Source organism: Dendrobates tinctorius, unplaced genomic scaffold (genome assembly GCF_039654945.1).
Source record: "Dendrobates tinctorius isolate UK_male_01 unplaced genomic scaffold, ASM3965494v1 ptg000016l, whole genome shotgun sequence".
Classification (NCBI taxonomy): domain Eukaryota; kingdom Metazoa; phylum Chordata; class Amphibia; order Anura; family Dendrobatidae; genus Dendrobates; species Dendrobates tinctorius.
In genome coordinates this window covers 17,280,501-17,292,942 of record NW_027361684.1, presented here as the reverse complement: position 1 = coordinate 17,292,942, position 12,442 = coordinate 17,280,501, and the positions used below count along the sequence as shown (strand labels likewise).

The 12,442-nt window shown below is 43.9% G+C and overlaps 1 long non-coding RNA gene across 1 annotated transcript in view; it reads left to right on the top strand.

The window, feature by feature from the left end:
* The window catches only part of LOC141080370 (uncharacterized), a 29,657-nt gene extending 17,799 nt beyond the window's left edge, over positions 1-11,858 (top strand). Inside the window, exons 2-3 of the long non-coding RNA XR_012228891.1 lie at positions 8,266-8,328; positions 10,486-11,858. This is a non-coding gene — a long non-coding RNA (uncharacterized lncRNA). The remainder of the gene's footprint in view (positions 1-8,265; positions 8,329-10,485) is intronic.
* Positions 11,859-12,442: the final 584 nt, after the last annotated feature.

Below are 12,442 nucleotides of genomic sequence, written 5' to 3'. Positions count from 1 at the left end.
AAGGCAGCAGGGCGTCGGCTGCCTTATATCCAGTCATCAGTTCCTGTGACCCAGTCATCATCTACCTGCTCAGCTGTTTGGTAATCAGCCTCACTACCTTCCTTCGCCAGAAGAGGGAGTTCATCAGACCTCACTGGTGAAGGGAAAAATGAACTCACAACAGTACCTCCCCCTTGAGGAGGGGTCACCGAACCCTCATCCATGCCACCAGGGCGATCAGGGTGAGCCCGATGAAAGGCACGCACCAATCTTTCGGCATGAATATCAGAGGCAGAGACCCAGGAATTATCCTCCTGACCATAACCCTTCCACTTAACCAAATACTGGAGTCTCCGTCTAGCCAGACGGGAATCCAGTATCTTCTCTACCTCATACTCCATGTTACCTTCAACCAATACAGGGTCAGGAGGTGCCACCCCAGGAACTACTGGTTCAACAAACCTCTTCAACAAGGACTTATGGAACACATTATGAATCTTAAATGTGACAGGAAGAGCCAACCGAAAAGAGACCGGATTAATAATCTCCAAAATCTTGTATGGTCCAATAAATCTAGGCTTAAACTTAGGAGAAGCCACCTTCATAGCCATATTTTTTGATGACAACCAAACCATATCACCCACCTTAAACTGGGGACCAATGGTCCTATGCCGATTGGAAAACCGCTGGGCCTTTTCCTGGGAGAGAGACAACTTATTCACCACTTGGTCCCAGATCTGGTGCATTCTCTCCACCACAGTGTCAACACCTGGGCAGGCAGAAGGCTCCACCTGCACTGAAGAAAATCGAGGATGAAACCCAAAGTTACGAAAAAAAGGTGACATCAAAGTGGCAGAACTAGCTCTATTATTTAAAGCAAATTCGGCCAAGGGCAAAAATGAAACCCAATCATCCTGATCAGCCGAAATAAAACATCTCAAATACGACTCCAAAGTCTGGTTTGTTCTCTCCGTCTGCCCATTGGTCTGAGGGTGAAACTCAGAGGAGAAGGACAACTGAATTCCCAGCTTGGAACAGAAAGTCCTCCAAAATCTAGAAACAAACTGAACTCCTCTGTCAGATACAATGTTCTCAGGAATCCCGTGCAAGCGAACCACCTGTTGCAAAAACAAGGGCACCAACTCAGAGGCAGATGGCAACTTAGGGAGTGGTACAAGATGGACCATCTTAGAGAATCTATCACAAATCACCCAAATAACAGTCATTCTCTGAGAGACAGGCATATCAGAGATAAAATCCATTGAAATATGGGTCCATGGCCTCTTGGGCACCGGCAAAGGCATCAACAACCCACTAGAGCGAGAACAAGGTTTAGACCGGGAGCAAGTCCCACAGGACTGCGCAAAATTCCTGACATCACGAGACAAGGCGGGCCACCAAAAAGAGCGACTCACCAGATCTCTAGTACCAAAAATACCTGGATGACCAGCCAATGCAGAGCAATGAACTTCAGACATCACTCTCTTCCTCCACTGGTCAGGAACATACAACTTTCCACTGGGACAACGCTCAGATTTGTCCTCCTGAAACTCTTCCAGAGCATGTCTCAAATCGGGCGAGATGGCAGAAAGAACTACCCCCTCACCTAAGATGGCAGCAGGCTTGGTCACAATAAGAGAATCACCAAAGAAACTCCTAGAGAGGGCGTCTGCCTTGACATTCTTAGTGCCCGGAAGAAAAGAGACCACAAAATCAAAACGTGTGAAAAACAAGGCCCACCTAGCCTGTCTAGGATTCAAGTGTTTGGCCGACTCCAGGTAAATCAAATTCTTGTGGTCAGTAAGGACCACGACTTGATGTTTAGCTCCCTCCAACCTATGTCTCCACTCCTCAAATGCCCATTTCATGGCTAACAGTTTCCGATTCCCCACATCATAGTTACGTTCGGATGGGGAGAACTTTCGGGAAAAGAAAGCACAGGGATTCATTTTAGATGTTACAGGATCTTTTTGGGACAAAACAGCTCCTGCACCAATCTCAGAAGCGTCCACCTCTACCTGAAACGGGAGTGAGACATCAGGTTGACGCAAAACCGGAGCAGAAGTGAACCTTCGCTTCAGCTCCTGAAAAGAAGAAACAGCCTCCGGAGACCAATTCAGCACATCAGCCCCCTTCTTAGTCAAATCAGTCAATGGTTTGGCAATACCAGAAAAATTAGCTATAAATTTACGATAAAAATTAGCAAAACCCAAAAACTTCTGGAGGACCTTCAAATAAGTGGGCTGAACCCAATCATAAATGGCCTGTACCTTGGCCGGGTCCATTTCAATAGTTGACGGAGACAAAATAAATCCCAAAAATGAAATCCTCTGTACACCAAAAAGGCATTTCGATCCCTTGACATACAGGGAATTCTCCCTCAAAATCCGGAACACAGTCCGAACATGTTCCACATGAGAGTCCCAATCCTTGGAAAAGATCAAAATATCATCCAGATAGATGATCAAAAATTTATCCACAAAGTCTCGGAAAATATCATTCATGAAGCACTGGAAGACAGAAGGGGCATTAGTGAGCCCAAAAGGCATCACCAGGTACTCAAAATGTCCCTCCGGAGTATTAAACGCCGTCTTCCATTCATCCCCCTGCTTAATGCGAATAAGATTATACGCCAACCTGAGGTCAAGCTTGGTAAACCAGCAAGCACCTTTAACTCTGGAGAATAAATCAGAAATCAGGGGTAACGGATACTGATATTTAAATGTAATTTTGTTGAGGGAACAATAGTCAATACAAGGCCTTAATGAACCATCTTTCTTGGCCACAAAAAAACCCAGCATCTAAGGGTGAAGAGGATGGTCTAATATGACCCTTCTCCAACGACTCCTTAATATAGGATCGCATAGCCTCGTGCTCGGGTACAGATAAATTGAAAAGTCGACCCTTGGGAAATTTACACCCAGGGCTCAGCTCAATTGCACAGTCATAACTCCTATGAGGAGGCAAAGACGCAGACTCATTCTCACTAAATACATCATAAAAATCAGCCAAATAGTCAGGAATATCATGCGACTGGGGAGAGGTGGAGAAAATAGGAGCGTCACTAAGGGCACACCGACAACCCCAACTCGCCACAGACACAGATTTCCAATCCAAAACTGGATTATGGATTTGCAACCAGGGAAACCCCAGAACGATGGTATCATGCAAATTATGCAACACCAAAAATCTGCAATTTTCTTGATGGTCTGGGGCGACCCGCATTACCACCTGGGTCCAAAACTGAGGTTTATTCTTCGCCAAAGGAGTAGCATCAATACCCCTCAAAGGGATAGGCGTCCGCAGAGGTGTCATAGGAAACCCACAATGTTTAGCAAAATCCAAGTCCATCAGGTTCAGAGCTGCTCCCGAATCCACAAAAGCCTTGGCGGAAAATGTGGACAGGGAGCAGATCAGAGTAATTGCCAGAAGAAACTTAGGTTGAACACCACCCACAGCAAATGTGTGTGCAAAACGTTTCTCTCGTTTAGGGCAGACAGAAATAATATGAGAGGCATCTCCACAGAAAAAACACAGCTTATTACGCCTTCTGAACTCCTGATTTTGCGCCCTAGACAAAACTCTATCACATTGCATAGGTTCAGACATTTGTTCAACAGGTGGCAACACCTCTCATGCAGTTTTGCGTTCACGCAAACGCCGATCAACCTGAATGGCTAATGACATAGAATCGTCAATACCAGAAGGAACAGGAAATCCCACCATAGTATCTTTTACGGTTTCTGACAAACCCTTCCGAAAGAGAGCTTCCCAGGCACCATCATTCCAAGTAGTAAGGACCGCCCACTTTCGGAATTTTTGACAGTACAACTCTGCAGAATCCTGACCCTGGCTCAATGCCAACAGGGCCTTTTCAGCCTGATCAATAGCATTAGGTTCATCATACAACAACCCCAAGGCCTGAAAAAATGTGTTCACATCAGTCAGAATTGGATCATCAGGTTTCAAAGAAAACGCCCAATCCTGGGGATTGCCGCGCAGCAAAGAGATGACAATTTTAACCTGCTGCGCGGAGCTCCCCGATGAGTTAGGCTTCAAGGCAAAAAATAATTTACAATTATTCTTAAAATTCAGAAATTTAGACCGATCCCCAAAAAACACATCAGGAGTAGGGATCTTTGGTTCAGCAGCATGTGAATGAGCAAGATAGGTGGAAATTCCCCGCACTTCAGCAGTAAGCTGCTCCACACGATCAGACAATTGCTTAATCTCCATTGAGAAAAATTCCCCCTACGGCCTCAGAGAAATAGAGGAAAAAATATACACCAAAAAAAAAAAATTCTGACACTTTTTTTTTTTACAATTCTCTCCTGCTATTGAGCACCCTAGAATCTGCGGTATGGCTGGTGATTCTGTTATGAATGAGTCACCGGAGGAGGAGAAAACAAAAATACAAGCTAAGTCCAGAAAACCGGAGAGGTTGGTAGCTATCGGATTGCAGACCCCTGATCCTATACACCACAACTAACAGTAGCCGTGGGGGGTTCCTACGGTGCCGTAGACCCCTCGTCACAGCCGGAGAACTACATAAGCCTAAAGAAGGAAAGGGGAAATCTAAACTGCCCCAGAGCAGACCCCAAAGCAATAGACAGCCCCCAACATGTATTGTAGGTGAAAAACAGATGAAAACACAAACACAGACAGAAAGACAGTCTGAGCAAATGATGGGGCCCAACTAACTAGATAGGACAGGTCAGAAAAGGTGCTGGCTGCAATCCGCAAAAAACCCTACCAAAAATGTCCCAACCGTCTGATAGGGAAAAAGGCCCTGAAGTCGCTAGACTTCAAAATCACTATATCAGCACTCAGGTATATTCTGAAAACAGAGCAAAGAGATCAACTGATCAGAGACAAAAATGGAATTCAGCCAGTCCCAACCAGGACTGGCTGAATACAAACACTAAGGAAACCAGACAAAATCTCATGGAATAATAGCAGGGCAAAAACTTAGCTTTTAGTAGACAGGAACTAAGCTGAATACAAGAGCTCAGAGCAGAAAGGATCACCAGCAGCCCTGCAGGGCGTCGGCTGCCTTATATCCACTCAGAAATTCCAGATGTCCAATCACACTCCGCCTGTTCAGATGACAGGTTCTTCCCATCCCAATCAATTTCACTACCTCTCTTCACCAGCAGAGGGAGTTCATCAGACATCAAAGGTGAAGGGGAGAATGAACTCACAACAGGTTGCCAACCCGAAGGGCTGTGCTGCGAACTGAAAGTGTAGGCCGTTGATGGTGAAGCGCCGAAACCTTTGGTGCGGGGGAAAAATGGGGATGTGTAGGTAGGCGTCTTGGATGTCGATAGAGGCCAAGTATTCTCCCCGCCCCATGGCAGATATAACTGAACGGAGAGACTCCATTCGGAAATGTCTGATCCTGATAAAGCTCCTGAACAAGTTTAGATCCAGAATGGGCCTGACGGCCCCATCCTTTTTGGGCACCGTGGACAGGTTGGAGTAGAAATCCTGATATTTTTCGTTCTCCGAAACGGGAACAATGACTCCGTTGTGCTGGAGTAATTGTATGGCCTTGAGTAAAGCCCTTGCTCGGGCGATTACTTTTGGAGGACGGGAAAGAAAAAACCGTCTTGGGGGGTATTTGATGAATTCTATCTTGTACCCCGAGGACACCAGCTCCGTTACCCATGTGTCGTGTGAGACGGAGAGCCAGGCATGGCGAAATCAAAGCAGGCGGCCGCCTACCTTGCTGAAGTCGCCTTGAGATTGCCTCGAGTCATTTGGCTGCAGATCTCTGGGACCTAGGTCCTCTTGATCTGGGCTGGTGGGTACACATTCTCCCCAACGGGTTGGCTCTATGAGACCTGCCGATCCTGTCCTGGCTGGGACGACCTGAAGCAGCGGGATTGGTCGCTGCAGCCCATCCGGGGTTGCGAAATGACCAAAACCGTGTCTGAGGTTGGTGGCGAAACAGCTGTTTAACCCTTTGTTGAGGGAGGAAACTGCTCTTTCCACCTGTGGAATCAGAGATAAGCTGATCCAACATCTCCCCGAACAGGCGACCGCTCTGATAAGGCAAGGAAGTCAGGGATTTCTTGGAAGTTGTGTCTGCCCGCCATGTCCTCAACCATAAAGCCCTCCTAATGGAGATCGCATTCACCGCAACGAGAGTCGTGCAGTTGGCCGCAACTAAAGATGCATTAATTAGGTAGTCCCCAGCCAAAGTGATCTGATTTGCGATCTCTGATACCTCTGCTGGTAGGTCCATGCCCTGCAGGGCTCTGTTCAATGATTCTGACCAAGCCATCATGGCCTTTGCTACCCAGGTTGCCGCAGATGAGGGGGAGAGTGCTGAACCTGATGCCTCAAATACTGAGCGAGCTAGGCTCTCTATGAGACGGTCAGTGGGATCCTTGATAGAGGACCCACTAGGTATGGATAACAGGGTCCTAGACGCGTTAGTTCAAAATGCAGACCCGGTCAAGATGGAGCACAAAAAAGGGGAGAAAATGGTTAAAAGCTTCTTTATTGCAGTCCACAACGCGTTTCAACAGACTAATCTGTCTTCCTCAGGTGGTAGTACAGATCACATGGGGGGGCAGGTATTTAAAAGAATAATAGCCAATGAAAAATGGCTGTTAATTAAAACATCATGGCAACAGTAAATACAAAGTACATGGAATACAATAGGAACATGGTACATGGAGTAGGAACAAACTAAGTACATAAAATAAAAACAAAGTAAAATTTGGACATAACACGTACAGTGAGCAATCCATATAAATAGTAAAAAAAGGGGATAAACTATAATAAAAGCAGCAAGATGGGTGAAACAAAGGAGAAATATCAGAAGGGTTTCTCAATTGTGAGATTTAACCCCTCTGGTGCTAGTGTCCCTAATTTGAAAATCTAAAAACTTTCCCTCCTGATTAAACTCTCATAGCGGTTAGTGACGTCATCTCTAATATGTTCTATAATTATAAGTTTCAGCGCACTGGGATCCTTATTGTGTGTAAACAAAAAGTGTTTGGATAATAAGCTGTGCAACAGGTACCCATTTTTTATATTTTGGCGGTGTTTATTCATTCTATTATGCATTGATTGAATGGTTCTGCCAACATATTGCAACCCACAGTCACATTCAATTAAGTAGATGACAAAATTTGACTGACAGTTGACGTGGCTATTGATTTTAAAAGATGAACCAGTAGTGTGAGATTTAAAATGTTGCACCCCATTCAAAATGGAGGTGCAACAGAGACACTTGGGGGTTCTGCAGGCAAAACAGCCTGGGTTCTGAGAACCATACGTGGTTAGTGAAGATGAATGTCTGATGGAAGTGTTACTTGGAGCCACAAAGTTACGGAGGGTCCGATTCTTCCTAAAGATTGTCATGGGCTGAGCCGGTATATGATTTGACAAAATGGGATCGCCTTTCAAAATGAACCAATATTTTTTTACTAAATTGCGAATGCGGGCGTGAGACCTATTAAAAGTGGTAATCAGACCCCATCTCGCAAAATCCGCAGGCTCAGCCTTCTTTTGTGGAGCGATACTTCTATTTCTGATTTTCTCAATACAATCCTTCTGAGAAAAGTTGTTGGCCCTAGTGAAGGCATACTTCAAAAGTTTTTTAGGATAACCTTTGTCAATAAACCGGTCTTCTAGAATTTTTGCCTCTTTTAAGAAGTCACTATCCTTGGTGCAATTTTTTCGGACTCTCCAATATTGCCTGTAGGAATTACCAAAAAAAAGAAGCAGTCAAAAATCCATAAAATTATAATGTTTATTGAAAATGGTAATAAAATATTGATAAATATGGACACACAGTACTTGGAAAGGGAGAGAAACAGCATATAGATGAACACAATGGTCATGAAGGGCCAACGAAGCTGCAAACACCCCGTCAGGATAATAGAATGCAGAGCTAGATAATATAGCTAATGGAAGTCAAGGGGATATAAAGACTATATAATATAACAAATCTTATAGCAAGTGCTACTGTCCTTCATAGGAAACATTCCCTGACAAAAAACGCACAAATGGAATTAGTGCATAATGAGCATCATAGCGATAACATGAAGAGACTGCATTGCTATACCTGTAGTACGGGGGGAGGCAGCAGGGTCGGTCCTGTCCCCGACGCGCGTTTCGGAGCTGAAGGGCTCCTTCCTCAGGGGGCGTGGAGAGTAGCGTGACCATCGGGCTTTATATGACGCGCCCGCCGGAATCTCAATTTATTTGCTAGATCATTGTTGTTTAAAAGATATTTTTTCAATAATGATCTCCAATGTCTTTTTCCCACAGAAGAGGAGCAGGAGGCAATAAGAACCTTGGAGACGCTAGCGGCTGAGCATGATGATGAGGGAGGTAAGGTCCCGCCCTCTATTCGGTTGAGATCAGTGAAATTCCCCCCATTTACATCATGTCCGAGTATAGACCTTTTTGTACGTGTGGTGACTGATGAATTTAGGAAAATTCCTAAGTATGGCAGAGTTGACAATCTGACTAAAGATGAAAGGGTGAGGCTCAAGTATCTTCAAAATCTTCCAGATGTGCTGTTAAAACCGGCTGATAAAGGGGGCAATGTAGTGATCTGGCCTATAGCAATGTACGAGAAGGAGGCATTACGTCAATTAAACAACTCGGTGTGTTATAAAAAAGTCACTTATAATCCCCTCTCGGCCTTTGTTGCCAAGTTAGATTTGATTATCAACAAGGCTGTGATTAACGGCATTGTCACCAAACAATTGGCCGCGGCACTTACTGTAAAAGAGCCCACCATAGCCACATTGTACCTCTTGCCTAAAATTCATAAGGACATCAGGTCACCACCGGGCAGACCTATTATATCTGGTCGAGGGAATTTCCTTGAGAATATTAATAAATGGATTGATCATCATCTTCAGCCGCTGGTGTCCAGTCTCCCGTCTTTCCTCAAGGACACTGGAGATCTATTGCGGAAGGTCGATGGACTCTGTATGGAGAGTGATTCTCTTCTTGTTTCCACTGATGTTGAGTCCCTATATACTAACATTAAACACACTGATGGCCTACGTGCCGTTAAATTCTTTTTGACTACTTCCACACTTTCGGTGGGACTTAGGGACCTCATCTTGGAACTTTTAGAGTTCACTCTCACACACAATTTTTTTGTGTTCAAGGGGTCCTTCTACCTGCAGCTTCAGGGGACCGCAATGGGTGCGGCCTTTGCGCCATCCTATGCTAACCTCTTCCTGGGGCTGTGGGAAAGGGACCTCTTCCTGTCTGATAAACAGGGGTCGATCGAACGTGTCCAATTGTGGGCACGCTATATCGACGATATCTTCTTTATCTTTCAGGGCAGCTCCATCGACCTTCTGCAATTTATATCTGATTTGAACAACAATGATCTTAACATCAAGCTTACTGTGACTTGGGATCTGTCAAGGATTTATTTTTTGGATGTCTCCATTAGAAAAGATACTGAAGGCATTATTCAGACGGATATTTACCGTAAGGAAACATCTAGTAACACCTTACTTCATGCCTCATCTTGCCACCCGCGTCATCTTATTAAGGCTATTCCAGTGGGGCAGTTTTTACGCCTCCGTCGTATCTTTTCCACTGATATGGACTTTGAATATCGTGCTAATGAGTTGAAAGCTCGTTTTCTATCTCGTGGATACAGTAGACGGAGTATTAAAAGGGCCTATCAACGTGCCAAACATATGAGTTGTAATGATTTGCTATATGGGAGGCGCAATAGGACGGAGGGGAGTGATGTTGTTCGATTCATCACTTCCTTTCACCCCCAACATAAGATGATGCACGATGCAATGAGAAAGGCTTGGCCAATCCTTGCGGTTGACCCAATTTTGAACAAATTCCTCCCGGAATATCCATCTATTACTTTTAGAAGGGCAAGGAATTTACGTGATCAGCTGGTGGCTAGTCACTATGTTGATCGTCCATTACGTACTTTTTTGGATGATATACCGATGAGAAATGGATGTTTCCCCTGTGGTAGATGTATAGCTTGTCCTAACATTGAGAGGAGTACCTCATTTACCAATTATGATGATACCAGGACATTTTCTATCAAGCAGCGCATATCATGTACCACTCGATACGTGATATATTACGCTACCTGCCCTTGTGGACTTATTTATGTGGGGATGACCACACGCCAGTTGAAGGTGCGCACAAGGGAACATGTCCTGGGTATTGAGGCTGCTGCCACGTGTGATGACGAATTAAGCTTAAAGACCCTGCCCAGGCACTTTAAGCAATTCCATCAGTGTAATGCTACACTCCTTAAAGTAAGGGGTATTGAAGCTCTTAATATTAACATAAGGGGTGGCAAATTGTCCAATCGTTTGGCGAGGTCCGAAACGAGATGGATTTGGACTTTGGACACTATTCATCCACGTGGATTAAATGAGAATATTTCTTATGCCCCATACTTATAGTTGTAATTTTGAGTCGGTATTTATGAGCACTGTGGTTTTACTATTTGTTCTTTTAATTTTGGTTTTATTATTATAGTATTCTGAACATGATTGGATGTCATCTGGAACTGGTGAAAGAGTTCGTAGATCGTCTGGCAACAAAAAGCTGCTAAATGGATGCCACATTCTTGTTGTTTTGTTCAACTTGATACAATTTGAGATATTTGTACTATCTATCAGTCTACTAAAAAATATATATTTTATATATCTAATATGTGTATATGGGGTAGTATATATTGCTAATATTACAGTGATAATGTATCTGTTACTTCCCATACTACATTACAGTTTAGCGTATTTTGTATTTTTGTGGTAATTATATTTCTGATAATTCTTTTGTATTTTGTAGTTTTTTTGGTTTCTATGGGGTAACTTCTCCATACATTTATTTTCTTTGTGTGGGTGGCCTGTTTTGATGGTGCTATTATACTCTGTTATACAGTAACCCTCTGTATGTAAATCTTGATAATTGTACTTTTATATGGAGATTAGGTTTCGTACAGTATAGATCTAACATTGAATCTGGTTTATTATAAGCCAAAATTGTCTATTTACATCGTATCTGTGTGTATTCTTGCACCTTATATGCGGCCATCTTTTTGTGGTTTAGACCATTTGCTATTTGTATAGGCCAGTGCCATATATTTAATTTTAATTTATCTTTCATCTATATTATTTGGCTACTGGTCTGTCATCTAACGTTGTATTTGCTATACTCTACAAAATACTTAGTCATTATCCACATTTATATTTACTTTGTTTGCCCTATCCTTTGCCCTTTTTAAATATGGCGGCTCTAGCCTGTCATCTTCTATGCGCGTGCGCACTACCCGTCGTCTGGCCGGTGGGCGTTCTTTGCCCGGAGAGCTGGATCACGTGGGCCCGCGTGCATCCGGCTCCACCGCAGCACTGAACCAGCTGGCCAATGATGGGTGGCGCGCGCCTTGATGACTTCCGGCGGGCGCGTCATATAAAGCCCGATGGTCACGCTACTCTCCACGCCCCCTGAGGAAGGAGCCCTTCAGCTCCGAAACGCGCGTCGGGGACAGGACCGACCCTGCTGCCTCCCCCCGTACTACAGGTATAGCAATGCAGTCTCTTCATGTTATCGCTATGATGCTCATTATGCACTAATTCCATTTGTGCGTTTTTTGTCAGGGAATGTTTCCTATGAAGGACAGTAGCACTTGCTATAAGATTTGTTATATTATATAGTCTTTATATCCCCTTGACTTCCATTAGCTATATTATCTAGCTCTGCATTCTATTATCCTGACGGGGTGTTTGCAGCTTCGTTGGCCCTTCATGACCATTGTGTTCATCTATGTGCTGTTTCTCTCCCTTTCCAAGTACTGTGTGTCCATATTTATCAATATTTTATTACCATTTTCAATAAACATTATAATTTTATGGATTTTTGACTGCTTCTTTTTTTGGTAATTTCTAGTAAATGTGCAGTTGTCCTGCATTTGTCCTGCCTTAATTATGTGGATCATGATATATGATTTATATTATTGATCTTCCTTTATGGCCACACTCTCTATATATATTTGGCCTCCACATATAATATGTCTATTACCCCTTTATAATATTGCCTGTAGGGAATATTCAAGATCCATTTAGGGAGATGGCCGCTGGAAAAATTAAGGTAGCTGTTGACATCAACTCTTTTGAAATGAGTTGATGTTGAAATTCCACCATATTGGTTGACATTAATCATTAGATCCAGAAATTGGATACCTGTGGTGGACAAATCAGAGGAAAATGTGAGTCCCCATGTATTTTGGTTCAGGGACTGGGTGAATTCAATTGCTTCTGATGCAGAACCAGTCCAAATAATGAACAGGTCATCAATGAAACGTCTATAAAGTGCTATCTTGCCCACCGCCAGGGGGGACTGCGCGATGAATGTGGACTCAAAGGCCCCCATAAACAGATTAGCATAACTGGGGGGAAAACCCCGACCCCATCGCGCATCCCCTTACCTGGCGGTA